The following is a 24,133-nucleotide window of genomic DNA, read 5'->3' on the forward strand; positions in this document are numbered from 1 at the left end:
ATTTCTAATAAACCTAGCAAAATGATAGCAGCTAATTTTTCTCTGCCAAATATTCTGCCACACTAAAAATGTAGCAGCTTCTCTCTGACCAAAACCCCAAAATCTTGATGTCATATTTGACTCCTCCTTGTTCTTCCCCAGATATTTTCCCTAAGCTATACCAAATCTCCCTACACATCACCCACTTAATGAAAATAACCTTTCCGTTCACTAATGGATTTCTCTAACTGCAACAATAGAAAGGTCTTAGCAGCCTTTTGCTTTGTCTACTAAGTACCATGCATGAGGAGAGCACTCAATAAACAGTAACATAAAGCTACTTCTGCAGGTATAGTGCACAGAAGAGGATCATTACCAAATAAAATGCCACCCTTATCTAAAACAGGGCTGCTCAAATGGTGGACTCAGTCAGGATCTGAAAGAGGAGTCCATTTCTTCTTGTTCCAACAGACGCTGTCCCTGGTGTCCTGAGGGATGATCCCATATTCCTTCCCACTTGTCCAGCCCCACCAGGAGCCTGAGATCCCAGGGATTTGGCTGTATCCTGCCCTTACCCCACCTGCAGACCCTGCTTGGTCCAACAAAGCTAGATCCAGTGCATCCCACCCAACTGAACAGAACCTGGTAGAACAACTCAATGCACTGTAGTACAAATTAATTGGGTAATCCTGGTCTAGAGAAAGAAAGCACTGAAACATTTCAGGCCATCTGCCACAGCTTCATTTAGAGTCAGTACATTCTGGCAGCAGAGGTAGTATTGTGCCTACCGGCTGCCACATGATATTATTTTCCTAAGTAAATGCTTTTCTATGTGGGAATTCAAACCCAGGATATTGGCCAAAAGCCCGGGACTATGTCCTTTGGGTGACACAGACATATTTAGGAGAGTAGGGGCAAAAATGGCAGACATGTGGGCTGAGATAGAAGAAGCTGCTGTGCTTTGCTGGCATGTAGTTTTTTGTGTGTTTTTTTTTTTTTTTTTAACAGCAGAATCAAGCTATTTCTTAAAAAAATATGGTTTGTTGAATCAAACCATGGTGCAAAATTTAATCTGCTTTCTTCACTGTTATTATACTGACATGTTTCAAGGCAGACATTTTCTGGGAATCTGTCAAATTCTGCATGTTGAGAAGGGAACAGCATGCAGCAAAAAGCCCACTTCTCCTTGGGAAATCAGCTGGAAACCCAAAATGCATCCACACATGCATGAACATGCTTGTGTAAATTAAGGATCCAGGAGGAAGTTTCTCTGAAAGACCTGAATGACAGTAATGACCTCTTATCCTAATATATAGTTATACACGTTACAACAACTGCAGAACCCGAGCGAAGTCTGTAGCAGTAACCTGCCTCCTGAGGTTTGTCAAGGGGTAGAAAACACCCTTTTTTCCATCTCTGATTCTTCCAAACTAGAAAAACAACGTCAAAAAAAGTCTGGCATACGGAGACTCCAAACATTTCAAAATTGATCTGAAAGCAGAATTTTTCGGATGATTGAAAGGGGAAGGTCTGAAAACTCTTCAGGCATAGAATTTTCTGAACAAGGGCAACAGCTCTCTCTGCCATGCAATCTGACACAGCAATTTTATCTGCAGTTGCTTGTTGAAATATTAACTGCTTGTGTCTAGAAAATCTCATTGATTTGCATTGAACCATTTGTATGAGCAGCTGAGGCATTTGGCTAGCTATCAACCAAGAAAACATCACTTCAAATGCAGCACGGTGTGAGCTGGTACATGGCGGCTCACCACAAAGGCTGCAGAGGCAAGCCTCTGTTGACAAAAACTGTTCTTGTTTTCCCATTTGAGTGCAGACCCATTTTAACTACACCTTCGCCCAGTCGTCAAGTACATTGCAGAAGTAAGACTTGATTCAAGTTTGGTTCCCTTTTGTGTCTCCCTGTGTTTACATGACGGAGAACAGCTACAGTGCTCTCCCAAGGGCCAAAATCCATTTCTACCTATTAGTCTGTAACTTGCATGTGGTCTGGCTTTGAACAGCAAGAATCACTATACCTATGTTTTGCTTGCTTCTTAGGTTTTTCGGAAGGTTACTCTACAAATGTGTCATTCCCATTCCCATCAGGGCTTGCCGGGATATTCAGGTGACTGCCCTCTCTAAGCTCTTGTCAGCATTAGGTCTCTTGAAAGCACAGTGAATTTTAGTGGCACAATTTTAAAACTGAATAATCTTTAATGGATTGGAGCCAAGGGCTACAGAAACACTGCCCTGGAAGCTCGGTACACCAAAAGCCATGCTCAAGCTTTTCATCTTAGTGGAACCACATTCTTGCAGAGAATATCGAACTGATTTAAATAGATCTGGAGGGCTGCTGCACTCCGTCTCTCACCATCCCTAGCTAAAAAACAAACAAAAAAAGAAACATAACATACAGAAGTCTTGGTTTTGTTTCATACCAGGCTCTTTTAACTTCTGGTTACCAAACTCCTATTCCCTACTGTTATTCCCAGAGATAAGCTTGCCTTAAAGTGACAAACAATATGCAGCAAAGGGTTGCTGAGCTCCAGCTGGGAGTATAGGGTGAGCAGAGGATTCACCCACACACCCAGGCTTCTCTCAGCAGAACAAGGTAATCCCTCTGAAGTTCTAAGAGACTACTCTGCCCACCAAAAATCTGACAATAATTCATTTTCCCTTTTTGCTTTTATAAATCATTAGACCATGACAGCAGCATAAATCTCATTAAAAACTCTCAGAGGTTTTGCTGATGGATGTCACAAAACCTATTTACTGTACATAAGGAAATGTGATATCCCCTGTTTTGCCAGCTCCTGAAATACATTTAAATACTAGACATCAGTTTCTGTTCCTTGAACAACAAAGACCTGGGGAAAAGAATGTTTGGAAATGAGAAGAAGAGAAGTCAAACAGTGCCTGTTCATGTACCAGTTACTGCAGCTATGTGTGAGACTTCATAAACTGTGGCTCATCTTTGTCATTCGGACAAATGCATTTAGATGTTTGCTTTTAACCTCAATGTGTTTTAAGCTATCATTACCCTTGCCAAAACACTGTCCCAGTAGTCACGCTACCACTTGGGGAGTCAGGGATGAAAAGACTTTCTAAGGTCACCAGCTAACTGTCAAGTGTGTTTAGAGCTGGAGAGTTACGGACATGGAAGAGAGCCTTAGCTTGCTGACACAGCGATCAGCCAGCTCAGTTGTTCAGCTGACACGATGAACGGACACACACGCTCTCTAAAGACAAGGGCTAAAGTCAATACAGGCACCTCACCCACTACAGCAAATTTTTGTTATCAGGACAGGTAGGACAGTAAAAGTGCTAACAGAACTAACATTGAACAACTTCATGTTCAAAAGTGTAACAAACATCGTCCTCACAAAAAATGAGCAAGTAATTAGTTTTATAGGTTCAGTGCCATTGCTTCTTAAAATATATACAGCATTTAGAAGGATTCCTTAAAGGAAAAAAAATCCACCTTATCAGAGTCCTATAATGTTAACAGTGAGCAATACTTAATATTATTTTGTTTTTCAGATTAACTTTACTGTGTACCTTGTAAAGAAAAAAAGATGATTAATTTTGCCCTTCACCTTGATCATCAGATCCAGGCAAAAATATTTTAATTAGTACTCCCAAGGGATTCAGTCTGCCTAAATCAGGCCTATAATTTCTATCCACACTGTAGGCGACTAGTAGATCATCCCTACTAATGTGAATTCCATAGATAACCCATGGATAAAGGCAGGTATCTTGAAGAACCTTGAAGAAGTGCAGGACTTCAGTTACTTGGACAGAATCTTGGCTTAAAGGCTTCAAATATGCATCTCCACTGATTAGAAAGGTACTTAAGCATTTATTTTCAGTAACTTGCTTCAGTGTATGTTAATTAATAATCTGCATTAGGAGGACTAAGCCAAACACTGTGCAGCCAGCTTTAACAATTTTGTAATGTATTTAAGAGAAGTTGCTTTTTACTTTGCTTCTTAATCCATAAAAGTCACATGAATAGATCAAAAGCTCACTTCACTTTTCAATCATCTTTCTATATTCCATGTTGAGAGAGAATGGACAACACTATAATGTCTCAAAAGATCAGAAGTCAAAGAACAAATATATTTAAAAATACACAGAATTTTCAGTGCTACATATCCTAAACCTAAACATGAAAAATTTTGAGGAGGACCTTAGCTAAAAAAGTCCCAAAGTGTTCACTTTTGAATTCCTTATTTGTGCCCTCAGTGGCAGAATCATAGAAAGTTTTGGGTTGGAAGGGACCTTTAAAGATCATCTAGTTCCAAGTGCTCTGGGCAGGGATGTTATCCTTTTTACATACATCAAAATGTGACACAGAGCTTAGAATTTCAGCATCAGCATGATCTGCTTATGGATCCTAGGTTGAAAGTCACCTACTTTAGATAAAAGCAATGCAAAATTATTATTTTTTTTTCTCATTTTCAAATAATCAGATTTCTTTCAAAATTGTGCCAGTTCATCCAAAAAGCTCTACAGGAAAACTACCTACTTCATTTAACTTCAGAATTCGCTGCAAGTACTCTGCACAGTTCAATACAGGACATGACACAGCCATTTAAGATAATGCCTTTTGGGCTAATTCCATTAGCAAGCATCTAGGAGATACTGCGAAGAGATCCATCTGATCTGTTCCACTGCCCAGCACCATCTGCCCTTGCCTGACTGCAATAGCTGTCCTGGGCTGTCTCTAGGCAATTCTGCTACGGAACAAGCCATCAGATGCTTCCTCTCGGTATCCTGCTGTGCTTTGAGATGGGCAGTCTTCTTTCTTCTGCCATGTTTCAGTAGTTTCTTTCAACACATAAAATATCCTCCAGGGTAACCTAGTACATCAAGTCACCTATTAATGCTTCAGTCCTAATACTGAGAAGGGATTTCCTGCAACAGAGATGCAATGTTTGCAATGTTAGATAAGCTTGCCATCCAAACTCATAACAGTCTGGCACTATGCTTTCTAGAAAAGGGACCAATCCACTTGTATGTGGGCACACTGCCATGTTAACAGATGGGCATGAATGAAGGCATTCACGAGCCTGTGTACACTACGGGCACCACATACCACTGTTCGAAACATGAGTCACAGCTCAAAGCATCTGCTTAAATATTAGTGAATGCAGAACTCATTATCCAATCCTGCACTACCAACAAATATTTCCAGTGCAACTACATGAAACATTTTAGAGGTATGATAACTGCTGAATATATACTTAAGCTAACTATGAAAGTACACTTCCTTCCATCTCTGTCTCATTTTTTCAAACCACATGTGCTTTTTAAGCCATAACATTTTATTTTAATAGGCCTGTGGACACACAGTATTATCAAACCCTGTTATCCTTGCAAATTTCATAATTTTTAAGAAGAGTTGTGCTGCACCATTAGCTTGATGCCTCTATAAAGCACACAGTTGCTGCAGGAAACCACAGTAACTACTCAGTAGGTTTTATTCTTGCCTCTGAATTGGAGCTGAACCAACTCCACAGCACACAGCATTGAGGCACTCTGCTCCTGAGGGCAATGCATTTCAGGTAAGATGTATGTCACAACAATTACAGCCATTTAAGAACTTCCAGGTTCATAAAATAAGACAAGTTTTTCACAGCTGCCCACACAAAGTCCAGCTTGAAATTCCGCCTACTGAAATCCTCTTTGCCCTCTCACTATACTTCCAACTGTAAATAGGTTTTCTCCATTGCCTGTCTTAAAACATCTGTTATGGTTCTGCCTGTGTATCACCAAAGACATGTCTTGCCTGTGAAGTCTTTTGGAAGTCCACAATGCAGTATAAGCACATAACCACCAGCACTGGTGTAAAATACAAGGACAGACTTCTAGAACTTGATTCATCAGAGTGCTTTGCTATTGCTAAATTTTATTATACTCTGGATTCATCCCCATCAGGCAGTAACAGCAGATCTCTGAAGTTCCTTATGGAACATATTTTTTACAGTGGAGCTCATTTAGCCTCCTGAGAGATTTATCTGGTGATTAAGCAAACAGAACCTTCAAGATCATTCTGGTTTGACACAAGACTGCATACTTTGAATGCCTTTTTATTGATATCTCTTCAGCTATTTTATCTCTTCTTTTTTTTCCCCTGTTCATAAGGCAGATTGCAGCTAATGCTTGACAGGGCACCTCTGAATAGGTTATTTTGAGGAAAATAAATGTCCACATGATGTCCAAGATGCCATCACGCCTTTCCTCCAATTTGAAGAGTAAAATTGACATGTCACAGATCCTACCAGCTCTGGTAATATTCACTTATATGTGACCTGAGCACATGGCCTGAAAATGCATTTATTTGCCATAAATTTTAGCCTGTACTTAGCATTACTAATGATCCAGCTTCACTGTTCCTGTTTACATTGGCCTAATGAACAGTATTCTAAAGTCAAGTAACAAAAAGTTAACATATAATCCACAATGTCTTTAAAAAGAGACATGCTTGCACTCTAAATGGATTTGTTCACAACAAATGAAGTATTATGCCCTGCAAGGCCCAAACAGTATAGAAGAACATTCTGAGGTTTTTCCTAATAATGGCTAAAACTTGTTCAGAAAACACGTAGTTTATAAGAGACTTCAGCTGACACTCTGGCTGAATCAGTTAGAAATGATAAGGTCTGTAGGGTTCCCCAAGGGTGAATTCACAACCAGCAAGAGGAAGGGGATACAAATGAAAACAACACGCTAAGTCTGTACCCTTTTTGGGGCAAGAAATGCGTACAGACTAGTTTTACCGAAAGGACTAGACCCCTGCCCCAGGCAGCTGTCGGGACCATCCATGGAATTGAGGGCAAACAGAAATCACCCTGAAAGCAAGCTAGATCATGAGACAGGTTATCACATACATTTTCTGTATCTATCTCCAAACAGAGAAATTAATGCCTACTTTATCATTGTAATAGGATAAAATATTTATCTTTTAACTCTAAAGGTCTCAAATACAAAGAGAAATTTCAATGGCACTAACCCAAGGAGTGGTGATCCCAAACCAGTAAAACATCATCCCTCAGGAAGTATTAGGTGTCCCAGCCTAAGGAGCTATAGTCACTGAGCTATTGGAGTTCTGGCAAATCCAGTTTCTTGGAGGCAAATGCTTGCTCAGGAAAGGTGTCTTTCTGATCACTGTGAGTTACTGGATGCTCCTGCAGCATCCAGTACAAGACAGAGAGAAATTCTGAAGCTTAGAAGTTCCCCTGAGACCATGACAAGGCATAGCACTAACACTGAAAAATCTAAGACAAAAAAAAAAAAAAATACCTATACAACAGCTCTACTCACATCCCATCTTAAGAGAGAAGAGAAAATAAAGGCTGAATTGTATACTATTCTTTCCTTGCTCTCCTTCAAATGTATTTCTGCTCTACCACCACCACCAAGCAAAAACACCAAATAAATATTTTTCAGGGAGTCCAAACAGGAAGGGCTTGGTTGGCCCAATGGATCTTCTTATCCATCTGCTTTCATGTGCCAGTTATTTCTCCACCTTTGTTATGTATGTCTGCCTCATACACATACTGGCTCACTTCTGACAGCCTCACATTCTTTAACACAGTTACCCTAACAGCAGCCTGAACAGCCTGAGAAGTCAGTCCCTGAAGACTTTAGAGCTGGCTGATCTCAGCAGTTTGGAGACTTCAAGCTGGCCAGATGTGGACTTGGCTAGACATCAGAAATTTCCACTGAAATCAACACATTACTATAGAAGGTTTAAAATCTGTTTAAACAAGGTTTTTAAAAACAGAAGCAACTGTTGTATTTGAAAATTCAAAGCCTACCAGAATCCATGTGGCTAACTCTGCACACAGGGAAAAATGTTTTTCCTGACTCAGGTAGGTCACCAGCCACAGCCCTGAAGCACAAAATTAATATATAATCATTGATCTGGTTTTAAAGATACTTAGGAGCTAGCCAGGGAGTTAGGAGCCTTTGGCTTCAATAAAAGGCGACCACCCAAACATTTAAAAAATATCTGGCTCCTTGTCTTCAAAAAGAGCTGCAAGTGTTAAGAACAGTAGAGATCGCAGTGACCTCCCGTACGCTTTCATTTGATGTTTCATCTCTTTAAACTTATACACAAAGGCCTTGGATTACATTCCAGTTAAATATTTAAATATATGTGAAAATATGAGTTTCCGGATCAAGCAGTCAGGTTTTGAGTGAAGATTATTAGATATGCTCTGCCTGCAGCAACACTAAAAGCAAAGATGAGCAGGTGGGACATTCAGGGCTCCAGCCACATGTATGCCGAGGATGAGAAAAGCACAAGTGAAACATAGAGGAGAAGTTAAGCTCCTTCACCATTCAAAGCTGCTATTTTCATGGTTTGAATTACATCCCAAAAATGTAATTCAAAATTAATAGAAACAATTTAATCAGAACGTTTTATCTAGGCAACAGGTACGTATATATAGGCATACTTCACAAACTGTTTATGCCAATATAAATTATGAAAGTGGAAAATCAAAAGAACTTGTAAAACCAAAATACCTTCTAAAATATTTCCTTCTTCCACCAGTTAACTTTTATAATCCAACTACTTCTTTCATCTGTCCATATACATTTTTTTCAGTGTGACATGCCACTTGGGTAAATAACAACAGTCAACTGAATGTCCTAGTTTACTTACTTCGTATGTGAGGGGGAAAAAAATCCTAACAACTTTCTTATTGGATACACTACTATCATCCTTTCTTAACAAAGATGTGGTCACCCAACAAGCCGAAGGAAAAACATTTTAAAGAGCTGAAACACCTCTAATGAACAAGTTCAAATACCTATTCAGCACAGTCATTTGCCAAATACTTGAAATGTTTTAACGACGGGGTTAAAAATATGCTAGTTTTATTTTATGACTGAAGAATTGTAATATGCAATAAAATATTTTATTAAAAACAAAGGAAATCTAACAATTCATTTTAAGACCACGTCTGCAATTTTTTTTAAAAAAGGAAACTTTAAAAAGCATAATGGTGAAGTACTATATATTAAAATAAATCTTGCAAGAGCTGCCGCTAACTCAAGACATTATAAGCTGAATTATTCAGAGCAACTTGTCAAGTACACTTAATGCAAGACACAGATCATAAAACAGACTCACACAGACTTTTTCATTTCATTACAATATGGCTGAAATCCCCACAAATATACACTGCAGAGAGGGAGTTTTATGTATTTTCAAAGAGTGACTCCCCCCTGGGAAAAAGAAAACATGCAGCTATTTAGAGTTCCAAAAGTACTTTATCTCCTGGCCTTAATCTAACAAAGCCAGTGAAGTATTTAACATCAAATTTGTGAGAAAAAAATCTCCCTGACAGTTTAGGTTCTTCAGAAATATGTCCTTCCTGGCTGCATGCTCTCTCTGAACTACACACTGGGCAGGTTCATGAGCCAAGGGTAGAAATTTTACTGACACTGACTTTTAAGATGATTATGAGGAAAAGATAATAGGGACAGACTAGGTCTTTTAAAATATCATGCTAAAACACAGCAAAGAGGAGGACAGAACTGGCTGTTACCCTCTGCAGGAAAGTTTTTGTTGGTATTTATTTTGATAACCAGTAATTTAGAAAACCTCTCTCCGCAAAACACCAGCCAGACATCTCAATCCAGCCAGTGCTGATTAGTTTAGTGCAGACGTCACTGCTGGAACTATCGACTTTTCATTTTCAGCTCATGTACCTGTAGCAAAAACAGCAGTGGGGACAAGCCAAATGCCACAGTGTGACAAACCTCCAGAGAAAGTGGTGGGAACATGCCACCTCTTAATGTTCCCGAACCAAGAACAAACGCCCATTTGGGAAATCTGCCTTTGGTAAACTAAAGCTGTCAGCTTCAGTGGAAAGGTAACTGGATGAACCGAGAAAATTAGTGACATACTCTGATAACAATATCTATGATCCTACTGTTCATAGATCTATATTATCCGTATATAATGCAAATTATATTATATATAATATATTAACCGACATAATGCAAATTATGTCATTAACATAATTAATTAATCACAGGTGATTAACAAAGTTCAGAAGAAACCAGCCACAGGTGCAAACTCAAAATACACTCCATAGTAGAAACAATAGAAATAGAAAAGAAACTCTATTCTGCTTCCTAGTGGCATTCTTACAGTTCTCCTATCACACAGAAATGAATATTGTTGCCTTCCAAAAAATATTGTAGACAGTTCGCCTGGCTAAGAGGGCCAGACTGCTCATGCTCTTTGGCTCTAGTCAAAAGGAAAAAAAAAATGTTTTCTATAAATCCAGGCAAGAAAAATGTTTGTGCAGTGTTGAGCAGATATTGATAAATTATTATGACTGAGAAATTAAAACAACTTTAGCAAAGTAAATTTCTGTATTCAAAATGATCAGACTCTTCAGAGATTTTCTCTCAGTCACATAAGATCTCTAGGTGATCCTTAAAGAACAGCATAAATCAGCTCCACTCCTCTCTGCAGCACTGGAGCAGAGCAGCCTGCAGCACCAGCCCTCCTCCGCACAGAGCGTAGCACGTGCACTACGGGCCCCCCTCTCTGGAAACACGGACACATCCATAGGTAAGTCACTTACCTTCGGATGGCTCAGGGATGCTGCAAAGCAGTAGTTCAGTAATGGCCTAATAAAGGCAAAGTGAATGTGATAAATGTGTAAGTGGGAATACTGCCCCGGTCACCTGGAAAGTCACTGTTCTTCTTACTCTTTTCCTCCAGATTTTCATTAGCAACTTTTTCTTCACAGAGCTTATCATTTGTGATGTATTTCTGCCATTCTGGTGCTTAAGCATGGACAGAAAAGAGAAAACTCAATCACCTCTATAATTAGAGAACAGCTGAGATTACTGGAAGGACTACAGACAAGGAAACATGCTTTGTATTTCCTCGCTGCATTTCAGCTCCAAGGTGCAGGTGAATGAAGACTACAGCACAATTCCCGTCCTCCTGTTTTCATGTCAGTCGGCCATTGAAAACACAATAGAAATATATTCCGCTACTGCATGTTTGTTGTCACGGGGGCTGCCGTTTGTCTAGGCTTGTAAAACATCTACCACATTTCTGAGCACTGCTTTTGCTACCTAAGAAGTGCTTGGAGTTGAGACTCTAGAAAAGCATCTCTTTCAGGTAGGAGCTCTCAGCTCTTGGCATCTGAATTTTAATTCAGACATAGCTGGACCCTTACATTCCTTGCCATGCACATGCAATATACTGCCAGATCAATTATTCAATAACATTTTTACTCTTTTAGAGATAGGATTTCCTATCTCTCATGGAATTTAACCGGCACACTTAACCCTTAACTGCAGAAGTCTGACTCACGAGCCTCTCAAGTCCTTGCAAGTCTCAGGAGATATATGAGTTCTACTTCTCCTGTCATAGAGCTTCAGAGGAGGAAAATATTCTTAAATAAAGCAGTATCGAATAGATACTTGGATGGTGCAAAACTGAAATGCTTTCACAAAACTTTGATATCCCATAGACTACAGATATATATTGACACTATGGTGCTGCAGAATTTTATTCTGTGTTTATGGGTATATGCGTGCCTATGAGGGGGACAGTTTTAAATAAAACGTCAAACCTTTTTTTTAAGTGTAAGTTCTACAAACAGAGACATTTCCTAATCCATTCTCCAGTTGACATGTATGTCTCTGTGTGTTTGCACATATAAAATTAATCACATGCTTGTATTAATACTTATATATAGAAATAATTTGGTGCTTTCCTTGTGATTTCTTTTTTGCCTGAAAAATCATTATTCTCTTTCAAAAGTTACTTTTCATACCACTTCTACAGCACATTGATTCCAAAATAGCAGCATAATTCAAGTACATCTGTGCTGATGTTTTCTTCTTTACAAAAAGCAACACAGAACTTCATCAGTATGTCTCCTGCAATCCTAAGCAACCCTGAAATACACTTTCAGTTCAGAAGGGTTCATGGGACATCTCCATGAGCCACAAAACATTCCTTCACATGGTAGGTGAGAGAGTCATATTCTCAATATATACCCTCCTTTACCACATTCAAGTAGGATGATTTGATACTCAAATCCCTGTATTTCTATAGGGAATAGAAGTCTGGAGTGGAGCTTCCACACACTTGAGCTAGGGAAGACAAGTGAAACACCTAAGTCCAAGACGGTCAGTTTAAGCCTTACACTGTATTCAATGGGGAGCATCACAGGCAGAGGACAACTCACAACATCCTTCTACAGGCACCTAAGGTGAGTTACAAGCACTGTCCTCCAGAGGTGCCTTCTTTTCTCCACAGACTATAAAGGGAACCTAAGGTTAAATGGGTTCAGAGTTAAAATTAACAAAAAACCTCCTGCACTGCAGATACCCACTCCAAAGTTTTACCCACAGCTCTCAGCACTCTCAGCACTCTCCTTTTCGAATGAGTTTACATGCAAAGAGTAACCTGGAAGACCACGTAAAGCCCATCCTTCAAATCTAAAATGCAACAGAGGAGAACAAGCTGGAAAAGGCTTCAGAACTATCTAGCCTAATTTAATATTTACTACTATTTTAAACTGGGGGTCTCAAAGGAGGTAAATAACTAAGACAATTCAACTGATTTGGAAAGAAACGGGCCTAAACCACAAGGTATGTTTTCTGGATTTCAAGGTAACCACCAGGGAATGCAGAAACACAGAAAAAAGATGGCAATGAAAGTAACATGGACATTAGCTATTGAGGGCTATGTTCTGAATGGACAGGTGTCAGCACCATACAGAAGAAAAATGCAAAAGTCTTAAAATGAAAAGCAATGATCACAGACTAGCCATCTCAAGCAACGTATCAGCAACGTAGCTGGATGAACTCAGAAAAGCCTGAGAAGAATTCTTTTTTACAGACTTCAGAAAGAATATTTCTTTAATAGTACAAGAACAACAAACTCAACTCTGAAAGAGCAGTCTTCAAACGCTTCAACACATGTAGGTGGCAATCAACTAAAGAGAGCAACAAATCAGAACAGAAATCTCCCCCTGGAAATGCTGCATGGAAGTGGAAAGTAGGAAGGATGGATCTTGGAGCAGATCTTCAGGAAACTGCATGTGGGCTTGAATAAAAGAGTCTGTGGAGGTCATTGAGCAGTTGGTGAGAAGCTTGAAGTACAATAGTGCAAGGAAAGAGAGGAGTCAGGTGAAGGGGAAGGTGCACAATGTGAAACCATTGACTGAGGGAAACTAAGGGTAATAAATTCTCCTCTGGAAAACAAAGTTTCATGACACTTCAATGATCTGTATTGCTGCTCATCATCTCAAAAAGCGCGACAGTAAAATCCCTAAGGGATAATAGGCACATCTCATCTTTCAAATAATGCATTTGCTAACCTTTGCATACATCTTCTCCATAAAACTACACTGGCAAATACATAAGTGAACATATTCATGAATTCTTAATTATCAGACATGGGCAACTTCTTTTTTAAAAAGAAACAAATAAACCACAATAACATTGTGGTTTACATTTGAGATGTAAGGTTGTATTTGATGCATGTATCTTTATCTTGTCACATCTGTTTCTGTTGTCATTAAAAACTTTAATCCTCTCTCTCACATGGCAAGATGTTTTTTCAGGTCCTAAATATTTGAACTCAAACATCCAGAACAGCATTAGGACCAGCAGTTTGTTTTGCTGAACTATGCTTTCTCTGCAACTTAGGGTTTGGGTTCTTGTGATTAAAATTGCCTTTGATTTCATATATGTAAATATATGTAAAATAGCTGTAGAGAAATAAATTGTGGATAAGGAAAACAAACTCAGAGGAGCCAATTTTTTATTATTTTGAAATTTTAGTAGGATTAGACAAAACAGCACACCTGTCCTCAGTGCACCAATTGGCCAGTTTCTGAAGAAAGTTCTTAACAGTTAATACTTTAACCTGGAAAATAATCAACTTCAAGCCATGTTTTTCCAGCGAAAACAGTTGAGGTCCATATCTCACTGCTGATACCTAAAAATAAATTAAGCATTTATTGGAGTAGGTATTAGAAGCTAGGTCTCTCCCTTCTAACCAATAGGTAAAATACCTTCCCTGCTACACTGTAGCGTAAGATTAGTGTTTGTGCTAACACCCATTTACTACTGCTTAATGAAGCAATGTGAACTGGAACAATAGCAGCACAAGAGGCTGAACACTCCTCATGCTACAGCATCTCAGAGCCAAATCACTAACGCTTTCTTCAGGGTGGTACAAGTTTGTATCCTCTGAGCCACAGAGGGGAACTGAACCCCAGTGTCACATCCAGAACAAAAATATTAACAAGTGGGATACTGAATAAAAAAGCTATCTATAGGTTGGGGGTTTTACCATCTATACTCGGGGAAGAAAGTAAGGCTTGCATGATGCACCTGAAGAGAGGGTTCAAAACTGCAGGCCTTTGTGAAGGAAGGCGTTTCCCCATGGACAAAAAGCAGGCAGATTGCAAACCACAAAGCCCTCTCTCTTCAGCACGCCCAGCTCCCTAAGCTAGCAAAGCAGGCGTGCTGGCTGCTGTGTCTCTGACTGCGCGCACAGCCCTCTAACGTAAAGAGTACCTCACTTGACCTGAAGGCACCAAACCCAGGCACTGCAATTTGGAGTTGCAATGTCTAACACTACGGTAAGTTGAGTCCTTCAAAGAATTGCCATGATAAAAACTGAAGCTATGCTAGGAAACACGTTCCCTGCTAATGGCTTAACTATTCAATCATCTTTGGTCTCCTCCTTTCAGAGACACTGACCAAAATAGCTCATTGATTAGCTAACCTCCTGTTGCTGCAGCTGTAAAAATAAAGCATTAGATACACCAGTCTTCCAGGGCAAGATCTCTCATTTGCATTCCTGACACATCTTGACTTGCACGGTCCACAAAATGCATTCATTAACAGATCAAGAAACAGCAGAAGGTGGCTTTCTTCAAATGCTTCACTCATTTCTAGGCACAGGGGGAGTCCTCCAAACCTTTCACCCCTTTATCAAAGAAAAGGCCCACCATCTACCAGGAGACACATATTCTACTGCATTTTGTTGCTAGGCATTCCTCTGCATCTAACAACAATTATTTACTCCTATGAAGTTACTTCTCCATCCTCCCTACCAAGCTGCTTGGGCTGTTGGATGCACAACTGTACAATTAAACCAGCATAAAAGCAGAAGAACAATATATTTAAGAGCAACATGAACAGTTGTCATCTGAACTAAGAATAAGAAGGTGAACAGAAACCAAAATAACCAACTCCAGGGGCCAGGGAGAAACACTGCAATTATTTAAAAGAGATGTCAGGCTGGTAAGATAGATAGAGATAGCAATGATATAAAACACTGGCCAAAACAAACACTTCAAGACCCAGATTTAGATGAGAAGCTGGGAGTACTCAGAAGGCCATGACCTTCTTCTTCTTCAAGGTTCTTGAACACTTACTATATATATCACAACTATTTATGAGTTAAAACAAACCCATTCAGGCAAATTTTGACAGGATCGCTTGTGACATGTCTGAGAAAAATGCATTACTTTAGACAGTCTAAGGAAATTAACCTAGCAGATTCAGTGCATCATGCTACAAATTTCATCTACTTTATGAAAGACACACATGGAGGGGAAAAAAAAATTTATTTGAACTTGCTTAGGTAACTACAAAATCTGAAGAATGTCTGCCATGCTCTCTAGACCAACAGATGACTCAGTGTTTAGCAATAGGGGCTTCTCTGTCCTTGATTTCTTTTTCTCTCTTTCACTCTGAGTGGCTGTGACTTTATTTTTTTCCTGTTCTGTAACCTATTACTTAATCAGTTAAGACTAAAGTTAATAAAGTTAGATCAAGGTTCCAAACCTCTTTTTTTCATTTGTTGAAAATAACAGAGAATGGCTTTTCCCAACTTCACTGTCTGCTCAATAATTCTCTCTGTCAACCTGCTTTTTTGTTTCATCTGGTCTGTACCTAGGCCCTTGTCATTAATATAAACAATAACACATGCTAATTATGGTATAAAATATATTTCATACCATATAATATATTTTATATAAATAAATATATTTTATATAATTTTATAAAATAAATATATTTATATATATATATATATTGATTTCATGTCTACAAGTTCTTGATCACCTCTGATGTCTGCAGTACACCCAGGAGAGTCAAAACAGAAATAAGTGCTTTTCACAACTATGCCATTTGATATGAAAGGCTTTTGATGTTATCAGGTTAGACCAGTTTATAGACACTTGAGGAATGCCTAATATACCACAGGTTTCTTTTCCAAATGTAGCAAGCACTGACGGCACTTACCCTGAACAGAGCAGACACCTTGCCTGAGGAAAGAAGTGCTCCGTATTATTTGGTAACTCCCACAATCAAGAGTAGCAACTGCAGCCCAAGAAAGGCATCTCATCTTGGGGTCAAAACAGATAAAGTTTATTTTCCTGTAAACCACTAAGAGTGTGGCATGTCTTTTGGTTCCAGGGAAGTTACATAAAGATCAGCTAAAAATTAAACTTAGATTTTAAAAATATTTTTGGTAACATCTGAAATTGGCCTGACCTCATTATTACCAACACTAAATCTGTTAATCTTAAAATATTAAGCTTAAAACTTACATTTTAGGTATTTAGGGTATGTTCTGATTCAGCTATCTTCCAAAATTCCTGGGTCCTTATAAAATAGAGCATACAATACACAGCCTTATGTTAAATTAATGCTTAATATAAATGTTTCTTAGGGTTTTAAGAGACTTGCTATGACAGCATTTTGCCTTTTCTTCTCGTAGCAATGACTGGTGATTACTTGAACATAGAGTGCTTGCTACTGTGGCAGTAACTTACCTGGATTATGATTTAAAAGATGTAAATATGCCTCGATACTTGGAAGGTAGATAAAAGTTTAATAAATATGGATATAAATAGCTGACTAAAGAACCCAGTGCACAGACTTTTACAGATAAGTTCTTTACAGATTTCATGGCAATGCCATCAGTAAAGACAGAAAAAAAGGACTAGCTGACTCCATGGGCCAGGAAGCTCTGCCTGAGTTTCAAAACAACATTTCAGTCGTTCAGCATGCTGGTGATTTTGGATTAGGAGTTTAAGAGAGTGAGCTGAGCATTGAGAACGCTTGCTCCGTACCCCAATACATGCTATATTTGAGAGGATTAGGCTAGTTAACAAATTAAGCAAGACTAGTAGATTTAACAACATACTACTGGAATATATAACATTATTTTGGACTGTGACTAACGTGACAACTTGCACGCTCGGATTGACATGGAGGAAGAGATTCAAAGATTAAATCATAGCTCCAAGCTTTAAACACAGTGGTCATTTTAACTATTCCCTGTAGAAAATGCCCTAATTTAAAAGGAAGATAAAACTCCAAACAAGAAAGAATACTTGAAGGAAAAGTGGAAAGAACTTCCTTGTACCAACAAAACTCCCTTTACTTTTCTTCCTGAATGTCATTATAGTCTGCACAAGTACCAGCATATGTTATACAAAATACCAAAATATACCTGTTGGAATACACATGTGAAAGGTTTAAACATTTCTTTCAGTGAAAATGATCAAAGAAGTTTTAATCATACAGGAAAAGCAGTATCAATATGTATTTAATAGAAAAAAAAGTTAAACAAAGAACTATTAAGATTTCCCTTTTTCCAAAAACGTTTCTTCACCAAATTTTACACACACCACAAAGTAGAATCAAACTTTTTTGTAAAATGCTCTCAGTCAGCAAACGCCCGCAGCGGTGATGTGCTGCTGCATGAATGTTAGCCAGCCATGGCAGCAGCACCTGCCTTCCTCTAAGAAATTCATAACACAGATTTACTCCATCATAAAGCACCGAGATTTCAGCACACCCAAGGAACAAGGTCTGCCTTTACGGTCGACCTGCCCATGTGCACCAGCCTGACTTAGGCAGAATGTGTCTGAATTAATGTGTATGTACGCTATGACTGGTTTGCATTTTCCAGTCAATTCGGCCCTTCAGATTACTTTTAAAACCAGTGACCCTCACACTGATAAAGTTTCCAGGTATTCCAGATGACTACTTAGGCTTACTTCTGCCTGCTTTTTGGATTACTGCCTTTGTCCTTACCCTTGAGTCAATCTCATACTGGACATGCAGAGCAAGGACTTTCTATCATCTGCAATATATAAGAGGAGAAGATGACGAGTAACCTGCCTTCTTGCCAAGGGGTTTAAAGCATTTAAAGGACTATATTCACTTCAAGACTTGTGCATCGCTCTGAGACACAAAAACCTTGCCTAATCTAGCATGCATCTGAACCCTTCCAGCACTATCACTGCATACAGATGATGCCACCTAACTCATGCCAGTGCCAAACTATGCAACGTGTAACTCCCTCCTGAGCCCTCTTCAGCTGTTAGCATGTAGGAGCCAGTCTTGCTACCAAGGCCAGACCAGGGGACTGAGTAACCTCACTCATGCCACGGAAAAGCAGTTTTAAATCCCTGATTAGTGTGAGAGCTCAAAGACCCTTATCTGTAATAGTATGCCAGCTGTGAGGCAGCTTGGTGATCTGAAGCTGGCCGGTTCTCAACCCGTGCTAGCAGAACTGCTCCCGTTTACATGCAATGCTTGAACGTGTTCACCAGGGCAGTCTGTACCTTATGAGCTCAGGTCAGTTCCCTAAAACACTCACAAATCTGAGTTACAAATTCATGGTTCTGTGACTATTCAGTAGAATAGTGAAATATTCATTTGAGTAAAACTGGGACATCTTCTTGCTTTTGCCCTTTGGCATTGCAAGCATTCCCACTGTTCCCCCCGTCATCTTAAATCCTACAGATTGAGGCTCTCTAGTAGGAGTGATGGATTTTCTTCTTACTATTCCCTGCTGCTTTATTTATCATCTAATGTCTTGTCATGCAAGTTGGGTGCAGCTCCATAGAAATTAGTAGATTAGTTCTGAAATACAGTCCACATGGGACTGGAATCAGGCTTTTTTCTGTTAGAATTTTATCGCTTAATCTTTTAAAGTCTAAATCAAATATTTTCAGATCATTCCTATAGAGTACCTATCATCTCTAAGAGTATAAAAACAGTTGCATGCTACCAGACCTTTGAGAAAATGAAAAATTCACCATCAAATGTGTCCTTGCTCACACCTTTAAATAAAATATTTTTAAACACTTTCATTGTTATTGTTAGTAACAGCCATTTGTAATGTGATTCTTTACCCATTGATCAGGACCCTGCTGTGCACAGCACAGCTATGCCAAACATCCCTGTACCAAAGAGTTCATAATTTAAATATGAGATGAGAAACCACACGTCAATACAGAGGAAGCACAAGGAAAGAATAAAAGATTTATCTTCTGCAATTATGTAAGTGGTGGTTTAGGAAAGGAGAAGAAAGCTTGCAAGGAGTAGTGAGAAATAATTGAATGCAAGCAAAAGACAAGCACTGAATGTACAATCTGTGGTTTTATAGACACCTTCTATAACATGTAATTGTGACAATGAGAGAAAAGTCAGTGCTGTATCAGGGTACAAGATGTCACTTCTGTCTTGTTTTCATTTCTATACTGTTTGGTTGCTCAATTCTGGATTCATTTCCCTGTTGCTATATTAGACTTTTTTTGCTGTGTTTTCATTTTTGAGGCGAAGTTCTCTATTCTTTTTTCTCACTAGCACCCTTTCCTTTTTCTCTTTACATTGTTTTTACTAACTAAACAATATGCAATAAGGTTCTAGTACCTTGACTTACTTAAAAAATTAGTATCAAAGAATAATGAAAATTGCGGATGATTTAAATAATTTAATATGTTTGATAAATGATATACTGTAAGAGAACTACATAAAAATAATCTTTTCTTTCACTTGCAGCTTCTTCTGTGATGAAAGAAAGTTTCATTTCATTCTATTTTCTTCTATGTTTTTTGTCCATATATATCACCTTGGAATTGCTAAATTTATTTTTTTTAACCTTTGAAATCCCCCCAAACATTTTTGGTACGAGTTTTGATTGAATTGATATATTTCTCTCTTTGCTTGGTTTTGTTTTTTTTTTTTTCTCAAGAAGGTGCAGAACTTACTGAACTGTGTCATGCCACTACAAAAAAAATCTACTTTGGATTCAGATTTCAAACACAGATCAGCACATGGATGCTGTATATTAGCTATGAAGGACATGATATTCCTTAACAGCTTCCTCAAAACTTGTATATATTTGCAGATCTGTGCTTAGTCCCACAAAGGCAGAGGATCTAGAAATCAGTTTGTATAAAATACTGTTGAAAATACTATTGCTTTTTCTATGTGGTCCTAATAAACTGAGATGCATGCAATAAATCAGAAGGTTTACATCTCACAGGAAAGAGCTGGGTTTTGTAAAGACTAATTGTTTGCTCTAGTGAACATCTTCAGTTCCATCCCCAGCACTACTGTTACTTCTAAGAACAGAAGAAATCTCATCTCTTTCTACTCATGTGGCATAGATTTAAACCCAGTCACTACTCCCTTGAATGTTTCATTTTCAGAAATCAATCTGGCTAGTTTCATGGTGAGCCTCTTACCTGATGGCCCCTAACTCTTCATTTTTTGAACACTGGCAAACTAAAATTTTGACCATTTCTGCCAGATGAGTTTATTATTACCAATAACAGAGTAAATAGATCATAACTTATACATTAGTACTTGTTGATGTGTTTGGATAATTTTATATTGCACTTATATTTTATGTCGTAAACTTGTCTCTGCTTTCATAAGTATTTATATTACTTTTTCCAATTCCTCTCTACAAGCAAAAAGCTAATTTCTTATTTACATCATGTTGTAAGTGGCGTTGGGGTAAAAGCATTAGTTTTAATCCCACTAATCTCTTATTCCAGAGTTTAGAAATGAGAAGTTTATAAGAGCTACACAGTAATGAAAACTTTCTACTATCGCTATTATAATTATATAAGATTTTTCCAGGGCAAAGATTTCACTAGTTATAGTATCATTTTGCCTGTAAACTGAAAACTGCTTAACAACATCTAGCAGTTGGTATTAAACACCATAAGGTATCATTGCCTACATCTTCTTGATTCTCAGCATGTAGAAAGACTGAATAAACGCTCATCTCCGGTGGATGAAATCTCTTTTCTTAAGAATGTCTTCCAAAACCATCAACTTTTCCCTTTCTCCATTGTAATGCATTGAATTTCTCATGTTTCTGAATCATTTACCATTACTCATCCTCCATGGTGTGACACTTAAACTCAAGTAGACAGTTAGGAAATACCTGATGCATTCATATATAAAGGAAAACGAACTGACAAGAAAAACCAATTGAGAAAAAAAAGCATAGATCAGGTCCTGTATTATTCACACTTAACAGGCTTTGAAATGGAGACTCTGCCTCTCCCTTTTCCGCTGTGTCAATGCAGAGTACTCTATCACATGTTGATTTTTTCAGTAATTTCAGTTACTACAGTAAAACCTGAACATACTCTAAAACATAGTGCATATCGATTCAGTTCATGTGCCCTGTGGTCAATCTGATCATCAAAAAATGTTTGGCTGAGAACAATACTCCTTTCTAGCTTATATGCCACTGGGATCCAACAAGAGTTATATAAAACAAAGTACATAATTTTAAAATAAGACGTTTTTCATGTTTTGTTACTCAAATTCAGCAGAAACAGTGAGGTCAGATGAAGACTCACTAATTAGATTTATTTTTTTCTATCAGGTGTTCTTCAGTAATTCCTTGCCTTGCCTATAGCACTGCTGTGGTCTCCCACTCAAGGGCTAGCCAAGCTCCTAATGGTTTAGCTTTAGAGAGCCGAGCAAAATGCATGAATTATTACAGCATGGGTCCAGGCATTAGGAAGGAGCATCCCATGAATGTTTCCAGCACTATTTTCCTCCATATGAATGTACTGACATGGCACCCTTTGATAATTTTTGTGTGTCAATGCCTTCCGTGGTCTGAAAAGAGCTCTCCACAATCTTTACATGTCAAATGTAGCAGATTTATAAATGACAGGCTGTAGGTAGGTCAGTGAAGGTACAAGTACTGTACTTGTACTGTACAAGCAGAACTTGTGCATATGTTATCGCTCATACTGTATAAAAAATTTTTAAAAGCCCTGGCTAAATACTGCACATTGTTTTTCAGGATTGTGGTCTGGTTTTAAAATGCAAGTTTGAAAAGAAGATGTTAATGTAGGGTCTTCATCTACAAATTCTTATACATGCAAGTAAGTGTATTCATGCAAGTTACTTCAGTGGAATTATGAGTAAAGACCACAAGATCTTGCTCTGCTCCCCTCACCGCAGGATTAATTTCACTGAATGAAGGGCTGACAAGACTGGACCACAAAAGTTCCTGCAAGCCAGCAGTGCAAGACAGTAATCTAAAATAAAAAGGTCAGTGAAAACCCAATGTGACAGTTGATTCAGATCACTGACTGCTGTCCTCTTCTCTCCAGCTCTCAAGCCCTGCATACACACATATACTTGGCTATTCAGTGAACCTAGATTCTGACAAATGGGTCCTTCAAATTCAGTTCTCAAAAAAGCTTTCAGAGTAGCAAAAATAACACTGTCCTCCTACAATCCTGTCCTGTACCTTTGGATCCATGGAAGGAGAAGATCAGGTTTTGTCTTGCTATTGCAAGTAGCGTCACAAGTATGAGCGTAGGAGTCTAAGACATAAAAGAATAGTAACATCAGTACAAGTACAGTACTTGTACCTTCACTGACCTACCTACAGCCTGTCATTTATAGATCCCACTACATGTTGCAACAACGTCACATATTTCATGACATTATCCAAAAACTACAGCCACGTGACTGTATTATGTGCCTGCACACTGCCTGGTTGGGTAGTCTCTATCCTTGCAGATTTTTAAGACCTACCTGGATAAAGCCCTTAGTAAACTTATCTTATAGCTACTCCTATAGCTGACCCTCCTTTGCACAGGAGGTTGTACTAGAGGCCTCCTGAGGTCCCTTCCAGCTTGAGGTATCCTGTGAACACAGCACATAGATGTACACAAACACACAGAACACTCCCCTCACCAAATTCTACCTGTATAATATCTCTACTGAGTTTTCAATATCCCAAACATTTGTCAAATACACAGAAATACCAATATCTAATGAAGGTCAGTGTTCCAGCACTCTCCAAACCAGCTGGCTGCGACAGTTCAGGACACATAGCTGTGGCTAATCACAGTTCTAGATGTGGATAATCATATATACAACAGCTTCTAGTTATCTCCTTTGTAGTAGTTACTACATTTTTTAGGATAGCTATGTAGATTAGTGACAACAGAATCATGAAAAACTATTGCACTGTGTATGTTGTTTTTATGCTATTTCAAATACACTTATTCAAAAAGCAGAAATTCTTCAGTGCCTGCTTCCTGTTAATAAAAAGTCATCAACATTTTTCTTAGTGTGGTTCAGGGCAAGGATACAAGTGCTCCTGGTGCCCATGAGGTTTCTGTATTTTGAAGCACAAGCTTGTAATGCAGAGGCTACACCAGCTTAGTTCTGGCTTTTGCATTCAAAGCAAACTGGCTCTCAAAAAAAGCTACTGGTTTACTGGTTGCAGGTTAACTTTGAAAAGTACGTTCATCTGGGAAGGACACTGACTGAGAGAGACAATCTTCTGCCCAGTTCCCTCACTCCTCTGCCCAAGCGAGACAGTGTAGATATAAAATGCTGGCAATACGGTATTTAAAGTCTGCCTTTTCCATTGGCTGGACATCTAACCCACTATGATCCAAATAAAATGGGAAGACCCTTTTTTAGAGCACTATGGAAATCTGTAGCGATTATCTCTGAGCAGATACTTACACTGTGTCCCTGGACTTCAGTGACATAAACAATATACCGAACACAGGCATGTTCTTTAGCTACTGTGAAACAAGAACAATCAAATGATGGCTGTTCATCATAAAAGCTTTAAAAACTATTTTATCAGTAAAGAAGATGTAGTTATATGCTGAAAAAGAATCAAGCTAAAACATCTGCAGTATCAAGAATAGGCCTGCAGCTCTAAACATGTTGGAAAAACCAAAACATTTCAATTGGCCTCAGTGAGCATCACCATGTAAGGAATGAATAGTGACTGAGCTCTTCTAATGAATCCCTTGTAGGCATACTT

General features: G+C 38.6%; 1 protein-coding gene across 2 annotated transcripts in view; it reads right to left on the bottom strand.

Moving 5' to 3' along the window:
* The window catches only part of GPR158 (G protein-coupled receptor 158), a 209,874-nt gene that overhangs the window by 59,203 nt on the left and 126,538 nt on the right, over positions 1–24,133 (bottom strand). The gene's annotated exons all lie outside the window — the stretch shown is intronic.

This window comes from Falco punctatus, assembly GCF_963210335.1.
Source record: "Falco punctatus genome assembly, chromosome: 4".
NCBI classification, from domain to species: domain Eukaryota; kingdom Metazoa; phylum Chordata; class Aves; order Falconiformes; family Falconidae; genus Falco; species Falco punctatus.